The 13,702-nt window shown below is 38.5% G+C and overlaps 1 protein-coding gene across 9 annotated transcripts in view; it reads left to right on the top strand.

The window, feature by feature from the left end:
- Positions 1-13,702, top strand: part of KMT2C (lysine methyltransferase 2C) — a 272,195-nt gene that overhangs the window by 65,309 nt on the left and 193,184 nt on the right. The gene's annotated exons all lie outside the window — the stretch shown is intronic.

A 13,702-nucleotide genomic window follows, 5' to 3' on the forward strand; every position in this document is an offset into this window, starting at 1 on the left:
ATCATTCCAATAACTTTGCCAAGAAAACCCCAATTGAGGTGACAAAGTCAGACTCTACTGAAATAACTGAACAACAGTTTATAGAAAGTATACCAGTGGGGCGGCTAGGTGGCGCAGTGGATAAAGCACCGGCCCTGGAGTCAGGAGTACCTGAGTTCAAATCCTGCCTCAGACACTTAACACTAGCTGTGTGACCCTGGGCAAGTCACTTAACCCCAATTGCCTCACTAAAAAAAAAAAAAAAGTCTAAAAAAAAAAGAAAGTATACCAGTATGCGTTTCATTGGAATTTTGGGCCACCTCATTACTGAAAAACAATCAGAGGGTCAAGATGAAGGTGGAAAGAAAGTGGGGCAATGTCAAGGGAGGTATGGTTTGGAAAAACAAGGGAAAAGTAGAATGACTTAAGGTTGTGATTAGGATCAAGAATAGGTTTAGGTGTGAAATAGCAAGAGAATAAGTGTTAAATGGTTAGTGAGAGGAATTTCAGAATTCTGCTTGTGTGATCTTGAACAGTCAATAGAAATGATGAAGTCATTTTTATTGATGATAACGTGGAGGTGTCTGGAGAGGACCAGGATATTTGAGAAAATAATGATATGTTTATTGAAATCCTCAAATATGGAGGGATAGGGTTTTGATGAAAAGATGCAGTGAGTTCTCATTTTTTTTTTTTTAGTTCTAATTCTGAATTCTGTGTTAGTTATGGATTTAGGATATCCATATAGGATATGGATTGCCATCAGAAGGTGGAGACAGCAGATAAGACCAAGCAGGATCTCGACTAACTAGATTGTAGGAGTAAATGTAGAGAAATCTAAAAAAAGGGAGAGGTTGTTCAGTTATAGGTATTAGATGAGGAAGGGTGAGGAGCTAGCCGGCTTTGGCCTCATAAGTGCCATTTGGTTTAGGTTCTGGCTCTTGCAAGGCTCATGTAGTGTTGGGATGGCAGTTACTTACTGTCTTTTCTAAGTAAGCAAGGTAGAAAGATCATGATGACCCTTGTTGTCTCTTGCCATTTAGACGAAGAACATTATGAGAATTACTCTTACTGTCAAACATTTTATTATATTACATTTTAAAGTTTTGTGGTTATTTGCCTCTAATCTGTCAACCTCCATAATTATTTTAGTAAGTGAAATAATGGCAACTAAAAATATTTGCTATTTTTGGTTAATATCTGAGCTTTCCACTATTCCTGTTTGATATTTCACCCTCACCAGTAGTTATGAAATTAGAAACAAAACTTGAAAGTTGAAGAATACGAGTAATTCCTTTGCTCTAATCATTTTGAGCAAGGTAATGAGTCAGTAAAGCTTACAAAAATTATTATTTATTTTAAACATTCCTTTAAAAAATTTTCAAGTTCCAATTTTTCTTATCCTCCCAGTCCCTCCTCTACCTACAGAAGGCAAGCAGAATGATATCTATTATATATGTGAAATCATTCAAAACATTTCCATATTGTCCAAAAAAAGGGAAAAAAAATAAAGTAAGAAAATTATACTTTAGTTTTTATTCAGGTCAGTTCTCTCTTTGGAGGTGGATAGAATTTTTTTTTATCAGTTGATCTTTGATTTATTATTATTATTGTTGTTAATTGTTATTATTTTGCGGGGGAATGAGGGTTAAGTGACTTGCCCAGGGTCACACAGCTAGCAAGTGTCAAGTGTCCGAGGCCTGATTTGAACTTGGGTCCTCCTGAATCCAGAGATGGTGCTTTATCCACTGCACCACTTAGCTGCCCCTCTTTGATCATTGTAATGAAGAGAGTAGCCACGTCTTTCATTGTTGATCATCATTACAACATTACTTTACATCAACTTATATTGGTGTTGCCACGTTGTTTTTTTTTGTGTGTGTGGTTTTTTTTTTTGTGTTGTGTTTTTTTTTTTTCCTGGAAACCACCTGCCTTTTGGTCATTTCTTATAGCACAACTCCATCACATGCCATAACTTTTTCAGCTATTTTGAAATTTGAGTTTCCCCATAACCTCCCAGTTCTTTACCACCACAAAATAGCTGCTATAAATATTTTTGTGCATATAGGTCCTTTTCCTTTTTAAAAAAATCTAATTGTGGTATTACTGGGTAAATGGGTAGACACAATTTTATAGCTCTTTGGGGACGGTACCAGATTGTTCTCCAGTATGGTTGGACCAGTTCATTACTTTATTAACAACTTATTACCATACCTATTTTCTCTCATCCCCTCCACCATTTATCCATTTCTGATGGGTGTGAGGTGGTACCTCAGAGTTGTTGTAATTTTGTCAGTCATTTTTGTCACATCGACTCTTCATGACCTTTTTTGGGTTTTCTTGGAAAAAATACTGGAATGGTTTGCCATTTCTTTCTCAAGCTCATTTTACAGGTGGGAACTGCGGCAAACAGGGTTAAATGATTTTCCCAGGGTCACACAGCTAGTAAGTGTCTAAAACCAGATTTGAACTTAGGAAGATGAGTCTTCCTGATTCTAAGCTCAGTGGTGTCTCCACTGTGCTGCCTCTCTCCCCAATGTTGTGCTGTTATTCCACAAAGATATCAAACCTCCTTTTTTCATTGGTGGTCCTCCATAACTGGAACTTTTTCCCTTCTCTTTGCTGCCTCTGTCTTCTTTTGTATCCTGGTCCTAGCTTATTTTCTTTGTTCTTAGACCTATATGTCCAAGTAAATTTGGGTTTGGTGTACCAAAAAACTTCCTAATAAGAGTATAATATTGGAATCTACTTCCTTGAGATGTAGTTGAATTTTTATGGTGCAGGTTTTTGAAAAGGACTGGGATTATAACTTCTTGGATATGTTGTCATAGGAAATTATTATTTCAGATACATGTTGCTATTGAAAGCTGCGTAAGTTCAAGTTCAGAATGTGCTGTTTCACTAATTTTTAATTCATATTCTTTCCAGGACATCATAATGCTTAGTTTCCCTTGCAGGATTATGTGTTCCTTAAGGATATTTGATTTTTCTTTTTGTTCACCAAATATATTACAATTAATTTTTTTCTTTGGAAAATTAAAAACCCTTAATTATTTTTAAAATTTAATAATTATGAGGTAATCACAGACATAATTAATATGAAACTCTCTTCTCCATTTACACTGCCTTCAGCATTTTATAAATTGGAAAAGAGAAGGCTTTGTAGAAGTTGCTGTTGATCATTCTAAAATTGAAAATAGAAGTTAAACTAATTTTCAGCAAAGGGGTAAAGGACACATTCTAAAAGGTTAATGGAAAAACAGCAATATTAGAAAGCATTGTGGTTTATTAAGAAAGAGCACTGGTTTCACAGTAAGAAGGTCTATGTTCAAATTCATTTACTAATTTTGTGAACTTAACCTTTTCTGCCTTTATGTTCTTTACCTCTGATCAGTTGACCTCTAAGTCATCTTTCAGTTTCCTCTCTCTAATCCCATAATTCATATTATATTTCCTACTGCCCTGTCCTAGGGCATTTTTTCCCCCATGCCCTCCTTCAGGCAATCTAATTCACACCTTTGACTGATGATTATGGCTATGCCTCCAACTTCAGTCTCTTCTGAGTGTTAATTTTGTTTTTCTTATTGTTTATTAATATATTTGCTTAGATAACCCCCCAGCAACTAAAACTATGTCCAAAAATGATCTCCATTCCCTTCATTTGCTGATTCTCTATTCTTCCTCTCAGTTTGCATATTTCTGCTGATGTCATTAATGTGTACCTTGTCATCAGTGTTAGAAACCAAGTGATTTGACTTTATTTTGCCCCTCTGTTATTTATATATTCCATAGAATTTTATCTCTAAAATATGTCTATTAACTTGGAGTCCTGCATCAGTCCCCCTTTATTTCCTAGTTGTGAAAGTATTCTAGTTTACACCATCATCTCTCACTTGGAGCATTCTTACTGTTAGAAAATTTTGCTTCCTGTGTACAGTTTAGATTTTCCAATTCTTCTTTCTCTTAGTTGTGAGAAGTTATCCTGATGTTAATAATTTACTATGTAATTTTCTGCTTAAAATTAACTCCTTAACGTGCATTTAAGGCTTTTAGGCTTTTGTAGTTTAGTTCTTCGGTGGTGGTGGTGGTGGTGGTGGTGGTGGTGGTGGGGGGTGTGTGTGTGTGTGTGTGTGTGTGTGTGTGTGTGTGTGTGTGTGTGTGTGTGTGTGTAATGGGGTAGTGAGATCAATCTTTTTGAATCTACCTTCCTCCCTCTAAAAGACACTGCTATTTTCCTTTACCTATTAGCTGTTCACCACCTAGTGGAGAAATCAGTAAGCACAAGCTAAAGAGTTAAGTCATTTTTTCAGTAGTCTGATTCTACATGACCTCCTATTGTGGTTTTCTTGGCACAATTACTGGAGTGGTTTTCCATTTCCTTCTCCAGCTCATTTTACAGATGAGAAAACTGAGGGCTAAGTGACTTTCTCAGGATCAGACAGCTAGTAAGTGTCTGAGGCCAGATTTGAATTCAGGAAAGGGAGGCGTTTTCCTGACTCCAGGCCTGTTACTCTATTGTTGTGCCACCATAAGCTATACACTAGCTAGAGGGAAAAATCTTTGATGGCTTTTCTCCTAAAACCTACTTTGTAAATTTTCTGACAATTTCTAGAAATGTATTTCAGTAAAAAAGTGGAACATCTTGTATTCTGGGTCATTTTGAGAGTAAAGGCTTAGAAGCCCTAGAGCACTCAATCTAAGAGGAAAAACATCGCCTTGTTATTTTTATGAAAAACTAAAGTACTTATTTTGTGCCTTGTTTTCCACAGATGTGAGCTATAGACATTTTGACTGAATCCTATTAAAAGGGAAAAAAAGCTTTGCATGTGGCCTAGCAGCTGGGCATGGAATATTTCATTGGATTGAATGAGTTGCTTTGTTGCCTTGGGCATAAGCACAGGGTGGTATTTAAACGTGCATCTGGAGTGTCAGGCAGTGTTGAACTAGAGACAGCAAAGCACTGGCAGCTAGACTTCTTTCTGCCTTCATTTGTCACAGGCTTCATATCCTTCCCCATGACATGTTCACTGTTGACCCGAGCAGTCTGTTTTACAATCTGCCAGACAAAACTTCTGACATTGTTTCAAGGAGCATGCTGATAGAAAGAAATAAGAAAAAATTAACGGTTATTAGTCAAATGAAGATTTTTATAGTACTTTATTTCTTGTACTTATTGATACCTTTTGTTTTTTTAAATGACTTCTGACCACCTTGTTTTACTTAGTTTTACTACTTGATTCAAAGGTGACATTGAAAAGTGATGGGAATAGAAAGATATTTGCATAGGGAATTATATCTACTAATTTTACAATGCAGTTTTAGAGAGATATCCCCTGCTGCACTGTGCCCCCCCATTTATAACGCAACGTGAAATAAGTTATATTTAAAGAACGTTTTCTTTCTTTTTCTTTTTTTTTAAAACTCTGTAATCTTTGTTTTAGTTTCTCTCCATGCAACATCTCTGGGTAATTGGTTAAATGTACAGGCATTAAAAAAGTAATATTGTTAACTTATGTTAAAGGCATTCTATTTATTCATTTGTTCATTTATTCATTTATTTGTTTGTTTTGCGGGTCAGTGGGGGTTAAGTGACTTGCCCAGAGTCACACAGCTAGAAAGTATCAAGTGTCTGAGGCCAATTTTGAACTCGGGTCCTCCTGAATCCAGGGCCAGTGCTTTATCCATTGCTCCACCTAGCTGCCCAAAGGTACATTATTAAAATTTACTACCTCACCCCCACCCCCACCCTTAATGCTGTTTAATGGGAGTCTGTCTCCTCATTGCACCATGCTGTCTTACACTGAGTTATTTATACCATGAAGAATTCAGTTTTTTTCACAACTGAGACAAAGTAGAATTTAGTGCCAGATATAGACAACAGACCTGTAGTGAAATTGGGGGGGGGGGCCTGGGGGAGTTAGAATTGAACTTGGAAATTGTTTGGATATACGGAAGTAGAAGGGAGTGAAGAGTAGAGGGTAACTTAAGCTTGAGTGATTGGAAGGATAGTGGTGCCCCTCAAGAGGGAATTTTGAAGGGGGCAACATTAGGGGAAAAGATGAATTCAGTTTTTATTATGTTGAATTTGAGGTATCTAATGGACATTTCCGACCTCAACCACACCAATTATGGTCAAACTTTTAATCACCATCACCTTGTCCCTCCTCAAAAGTATTTGGCTTCTCACTACTGCCCCCCCCTCCCCCCCATTCTAACCTTGATTTGGTCAGCCCTCCATTTTCCCTTATTCCCCTTCCCTCCTACTTCTCTGAGGGTAAGTTAGATTTCTGTACCTGAGTGTGGATGTTACTTTCTCTTTTGTCTAACTCAGATGCCAGGCAGGGTCAAGCATTGCCCCATCCCCCACTCTACCCCCTTCTTCCTTTTTGTTTTAAAAGCTCTTTCATGCCTCTTTTTCACAAGGTAATTTATCCCTTCTCCCAGTGTGTCCCTCTTTTTTACTCTATTTTTTTATTTTTTGGAAATCATCCCATCATAGACAACTCATAACCATACCCTTATGATTTCTCTTTCCTCTTTACCTTTTTATGCTTCTCTTGAATCTTGTATCAGATTTTCTGTTTGGATCTGGTCTTTTCATCAGTAATGCTTGGAAATCTTCTATTTCATTAAATACCCTTTTATTTCCCCTGTAGGATTATACTCAGTTTTGCTAGGTAAGTGTTTCTTGGTTGTAATTCTAACTCCTTTGTCCTCCAGAGTATCATAATCTAAGCCCTCTAGAACTTTAATATAGAATTAGATAAATTTATGTTAACTTGACCGTGGCTTCACAGTATTTGACTGGTTTCTTTCTCATTGCTCGTGATATTTTCTTCTTGACTTGTGAGCTCGGAAATATCCCTGGACATTTTCATTTTGGAATCTCTTTCAGGATGTGATCAGTAGATTCGTTACCCTGTGGTTCTAGGATATTATGATAGTTTCCCTTGATGATTTCTAGAAACCTGTCTAGGTTTTTGTTTTGTTTATGGTTTTCATGCAGTCCTTCAATCGATTTTTCTGGGTCAGGCTTTCCAATGAGCTATTTTGTAATTTTCTTCCGTTTTTCATTCTTTTGAATTTATTTCATTGTTTTTTGATGTCTCATGGAATCATGAGCTTCTACTTGCTTAAAATTATTTTCTTCATTGGGGTTTTATTTCTCCTTTTACATTTAGCCCAATTCTACTTTTTATGGAGTTGTTTTCTTTAGCAAATTTTGTGTATCTTTTTCCATCTGGCCAGTTTTGTTTTTTAAAGAAAAGTTTTTCTCTTCGGTGGATTTTTTGCCTCTTTTTTTTTTTTTTGGCCATTTGTCCTATTCTATTCTATTTTTGTTTGTTTTTTAAAATTTATTTTTTCCAATTTACCCACATTTTATTGCAGTATTGTCCTCTTTGCTGCCAAACTGGGTTTCTGATCTCATCCCACCCTCTTACATTTCAGTGTATCCATACAGACATTCACCTATTTTGTTTTTAAACGTTACACATGAGTAGTCATGCAAAACATCTCTACATTAGCCAGGTTGTGAAAGAAAACAGACAAAAACAAAATTTCAGAATAAGTTAAGAAGACTATCAAAAAATTATGCTTCAATCTGTTTTCAGATACCATCAGTTCTTACTCTGTAGATGGATTGCAATTTTCATAAGTCTTTCAGAGTTGTCTTGGATCATTGCTTTGCTGAAAATAACTGAGTCATTCACAGTATTATTGTTATTTTGTATACAGTAGATTTCACTTTGCATCAGCTCATGCAGGTCCCTTCAGGTCTTTCTGATAGTATCCTGCTCATCATTTTTTTTTTTTAAATAGTAAACTACGTTTATATAGTACTTTAAAGAGAGATTTCCTTAGAATAAACACATGAGGTTGATTATTGTAACAACAGTAATAGATAACATTTATATAGTACCTTATACCTGACAAAGAATTCTATTTTTTTTGGTTGTTTTTTTTTTTTTGGTTGTTTTTGTGGGGCAATGGGGGTTAAGTGACTTGCCCAGGGTCACACAGCTAGTGTCAAGTGTCTGAGGCCAGATTTGAACTCAGGTACTCCTGAATCCAGGGCTGGTGCTTTATCCACTGTGCTGTCTAGCCGCCCCAGAATTCTATTTTTTAAGGTGTTATTTTCTTCTTTCCATTTTTTTCCTCTACTTCTCTCTCTCTCTCTCTTTTTTTTTAGTGAGGCAATTGGGGTTAAGTGACTTGCCCAGGGTCACACAGCTAGAAAGTGTTAAGTGTCTGAGGCCGGATTTGAACTCAGGTACTCCTGACTCCAGGGCCGGTGCTCTATCTACTGCGCCATCTAGCTGCCCCCTCCTCTACTTCTCTTACTTACATTATCTTCAAAGTCTGTCTTCCTCCCTCCCTCCCTCCCTCCTTCCCATCTTCCCTCCTTTCGTGGGGCAATGGGGATTAAGTTACTTGCTCAGGGTCACACAGCTGGTATGTGTCAAGTGTCTGAGGCCTGATCTAAAATCAGGTACTCCTGAATCCAGGACCGGTGCTTTATCCACTGTGCCACCTAGCTGCCCCCTCTGCCTGCTTATCTTGCCAGGCTATTTCTTGACTTTTAACTCCTTAAAGTGGGGGTACTGATTCCAGGATACACTGTCCCAAGCTTCAAGGGGTCCCAGGTAGATCAGTTTAATAAGGAGAAGCAGGTTCTTCACTCACCTGGCCTGTTCTGTGGTCTGTAAATAACCCCATGCCTACTTGCTCTTTAACCTGGGAAACAAAATTTGGTTTTGCTAAGGTTGAAAACTCTGGCAAGCCTTTGCCCCTCCCTGACCCGGGCTGCTGCCACCACTCAAGACTGTTTCCCTGCACAGGTCAGGCCCATCAGATACTCATGCAATCTCCCCCTGACCTCTCACCAGACCATGAACTAGAAGATGCTGGCTTTGCATCCAGTTCAGAAGCTCTGGGGGTCTCTTTCTCTGGCACAGGCTGCCTGGGTCTGGATCTGTGTCGGCACAGCCTGGGTCTGGGTGGCCATCATTGGGCTGGATTTGCACATCGCGGGCTAGGTCTTGACCTATGTCAGCATGGGCTGGGCTGGGTGGCCAACCTGGGGCTGGATCTGTGTTGGCGTGATGGTAGGGTTAAACTCCACTTTGGCCCTGGCACAGTAGCCCCCTACTCCTGACATTCTAAACTGTATTTGGCTGGAAAATAATCTCACCCCATCCTTTTGTGGGTTTTGCTGCTCTAGGAATTGTCCTATGGCATTATTTGGAGGTTTTTGGCTTGATCATGCGGGAAGGTCTGAGAAGTTACTTGTGTTATTTTCTTCTTGCATCACCAAAAAGAAAAAAAAATTAAAAAATATGGGGTTGAGTGTAAGAGGTAGGAGAGCCAGAACTGGTAAGATAGGATGTGATGTGTGATCTGGAGCTGGCTATTAAGTGGGTTTGTTTTATTTTTGATCATTCCCTAATGAAGACAGTTCAGTGCTACTCCAGAGCTGGGTGGAGTAATTCCCTCAAGGATGGGGGATATTTTTTGAGTGGGTATGGTTAGGAGAAGTTGTTCCAGGTAGAATTAATTAGAATTATAGTTGGCTGACTAGGATGTTAAGTATTGATTCAAAGAGCTCTATAATTCCAGAGTTGAAAGAGAATTGAGGAGCCTTGTAAAACCAACTGATATTTGAAAAAAAATCATCATTTATAATGATGTTCAGCCACTCTTGGCATTTCAGTATAGCAACAAAATTCTGTCAAAACTAAAATAGGATTGGAGCCAGCAGGTAATGATACTTGTTCCAACCTGAGGAGATAATATATGGGATGTGCTTTGTGGGTCATTAGAGTACAATTGAAAAGGGAGCTGGCTTTGTAGTCAAGAGGCAAAACCAATGTTTTAAACAGATTGTATAGCAATACATTTGTTCCATAAATTAGATGTTATGTAATACTTAAAAAAAAGTTGTTTTTTTTTTTTTGAGGCAATTGGGGTTAAGTGACTTGCCCAGGGTCACACAGCCAGTAAGTGTTGTCTGAGGTTGGATTTGAACTCAGGTACTCTTGACTCCAGGGCCGGTGCTCTATCCACTGTGTCATCTAGCTACCCCTGTAATACTTTTAAGTAAAGCTGTTCAGGAATAAAATTCTTTTAAGATCTTTACTTTATCATAAATATATCACATATATTAACATTTTGACATGGGAAGATCAGAAAAGAGAATTGCATATGAAACTAAAATATTTTCATGGACAGTGTTATAGTTTATACTAAGTTTAAAGGAATAGTAATAACAGTGTTTGCCTCATCTGCATGTCTCTTTTTAAAACTTATATGCTTTCTTCTGTGTATTTTTTTAATGTTTAATTAACACTCTTTTCTCTTATTACATTACTGTCTGTCCTCACAAATTCTTTCCCTTTACAACCTGACCCTGACAGTGAGTAGATGGCATTAAAGAACAATAAACAAATTGTCCAAAGAGTAAGATCTGATGCAGTCTCTTGTCCTTCAGCTCTTTCACATATGCAATTCTTGACCAGTTCCTGGAAGCATCCTTCTCCCCCCCCCCCCCCAATCTTCCATCATTCCCCTCTTCTTTTCTTTTTATAAAGAAATTGCCCCTGTGGACAAGGCTAACCTTTCTACAATCATCTACCATATTTTTCCTAAGTTTTACCCCACTATTATCTCTGCTTTTCTACACCTTCCTTTTCCTTAAAAACACAAACTAGAAACCTTTCACTTTAACCAAGTTTGTGGGGTTTTTTTGGGGGCAGGGTAATGAGGGTTGAGTGACTTGCCCATGGCCTCACAGCTAGTAAGTGTAACCAACTTCTTGCACTTCACAACTAAGCCCCTTGAGAAAGTTGTTCACACTAGATGCTTTTATTTAATCTCCTCTTTGTTTCCAACTTTTGCAGTCTTTCTTCCATCTTCATGGTTCTCCTGAAACTCTCCTCTAGAGTTGTCAGTGATCTCTTAATTGCTAAATATAATGCGTATTTTCTCAATTTTCATCTTTTCTTGACTTCTATAGTATTTGACACTGTTTTTCTTATTCGAAGTTTATTTCTTTTTTTTTAGTGAGGCAGTTGGGGTTAAGTGCCTTGCATCACACAGCTAGTAAGTGTCAAGTGTCTGAGGCCAGATTTGAATCCAGGGCCTATGCACTATCCACTGTGCCACCTAGCTGCCCCTATTTCTTTTTGTATGAAGAAATTCCCTCCTTGTTCTCTGTCTGACCCTTCTTAGTCACTTCTACTTTCTTTTCATCCCTGTTTCTCAAGTCCACATCCTATATAACCCTCTCTTATATTATACTGTTTCATTTGATATCTGTATCTGGCTCTGGTTTCTCTCCTCTATTACAGTAATACATCAGCATTTACCTTTTTGATATCATTAATATTTTTATTGTGATTGTTGATGATGAAGATGGTGATGGTGATGCTATTGTTGTTGTTATTCCTTACATTTAAGAGGACAGACCCTACATATATCTGTTACTCAAGTAATGTATGCTGACTGAATGATTAACTATCCCATGCTTCCTCTTCCCCATCCCACACCACATCACTGAAATGTTTTCCGCTATCTGACAGACCTTCTCTCAAATTGATGGCCCTTCTCATTTTCACATATCTATCTTGTGGTTAAATCCTCTTCATACCAATGGATACTAATGGGTTAATAGAAAAAAACATTGATCCCTACTAATATGCTAATGCACAGCTAGGTAATGTAGTGGGTAAAGTGCTAGACCTAAAGTCAGGAATACTCATCTTCCTGAGTTCAAATGTGGTCTCAGCCACTTACTAGCTGTGTCACTTAGACCTGTTTGCCTCAGTTTCCTCATCTGTAAAATGAGAAGGGACAAACCATTCCATTATCTTTGCCACAAAAAACCCAAATGGAGTCATGAAGAGGCAGGCATGACTGATACAACTGAACAACAACAATGTGGAAAGATGTTGCTCCTCACAAGGCAATGGATACTTCAAATGAGTTGAAATGTTCCTGGCAGTGAGCCCCTCACAGCAATACTAACAACAGAAATTTTATTTACTCTATTTTTTTTCTATCTTCTTTTACCCTATCCGTCCTTAAAAGTGTTTAGCTTCTGACAGCCCCTCCCCCAGTCTGCCCTCCCTTCTTTCATTCCTCCTTATCCCCTTCTCCTCCAACCTTCCTGCAAGGTTAGATAGATTACTGCACCCAATTGAGTTTGTGTGTTGTTCCCTCCTTGAGTCAACTCTGATGAAATTAAGATCTTTGAACCAGTTTTGATGAGTATAATACCCATTCACTACCCACTTCCATCTCCATCTCCCCCACCCCCCTCCGGCCCCCCATAAGCCCATTCCTGCTTCTTTCATGTGGGGTTTCACCACATTCTACTTCTCCCTTTCCCCCTCCCCCAGTGCAATCCTTGCACCCTAAAGATGTCATCATGGGGCAGCTAGGTGACACAGTGGACAAAGCAGCCTCCCTGGACCCAGGAGGACCCGAGCTCAAATCTGGCCTCAGGCACGAGACCCTCACCCACTGCTGAACCCCAGGCATGCCAACCAACCCCAACAACCCCCACCCCCAATAAAAGATAAACAAAAAAAATGCTTTGCAGATATCATCTCTTCATAATCAATTCCCACCTGTCCCCTGTCCAAATTTATTCCTGTCATTTGCCCTAATACTGAGAAAGTTCTTATGAGTTAGAAGTATCTTCTTCCTATGTAGGAATGTAAACAGTTTAACCTTTTAACATCTCTCTTGATTTCTTTTTCCTGTTTACCTTTTGATGCTTCTCAAGGGTCTTGTATTTGAAAGTCAAATTTTCTATTCAGTTCAGGTCTTTTCATCACAAATACCTGAGAGTCCTCTTTTTCATTGAAGTTCCATTCTCCTCCCCCCCCCCCCCAAAAGATTATACTTAGTTTTGTTGGCTAGGTGATTCTTGGTTGTAATCCCAATTCCTTTGCCATCTGGAGTATCGTATTCCATGCCCTCCGATCCTTTAATGTAGAAACTGCTAGATTTTGTGTTACCCTGATTGTGGAGCATTACCTTTTAGCTATCTTGCAGTGGATGCCTTGTTAGGTACCTCAAACTCAACATCTTCAAAACAGAACTTGTTTTGGAAACCAAAATTCAGTTCCCTTTTGGAATTACGTGTTGCTGTCTTTCATGCAACATTGGTGTTATCCACGACTCCTCACACTTAACCAAGTATCCATCCATTCTATTACCGTTTCTTGTCATTTTTACTCCCATTGATGTCTCTGATATTTTTAGTAATCTTTCCACTAAGACATTGACCACCCTAGTTCAGGACTTCATCATCCCTTCCCTGGATTGTTGAGATAGTCTTCTCATGGGTATATGGGTCGAGGACAAGAGGAAGGAAATAAGCATTTATGTACAACTCCTACTATGTGACAGGGACTGTACTAAGCATTTTACAGATTTTTCAGATTCCTTTGAGTCTCACAATAATCCTGTGAAGTGTAGGTGCTTTTTAAATCTTCATTTTACAGTTGAAGAAAGTGAGACAAACAGAGGTTAGGTAACTTACTTAAGTCTCTCAGCTAATAAGTATCTGAGGGAAGTTTTGAAGTCATGTCCTGATGACTCCAGACCCACAGTTTTACCACCTAGGGCCTAAGTAGCTTTAATCTCTATGCTTGAAATTCTTTCTCCTCCTCAGCTTTAGGAGTGCCAATGTACCTTCCACCCACACAATCTATCA

Source organism: Dromiciops gliroides, chromosome 5, assembly GCF_019393635.1.
Source record: "Dromiciops gliroides isolate mDroGli1 chromosome 5, mDroGli1.pri, whole genome shotgun sequence".
Lineage (NCBI taxonomy): Eukaryota > Metazoa > Chordata > Mammalia > Microbiotheria > Microbiotheriidae > Dromiciops > Dromiciops gliroides.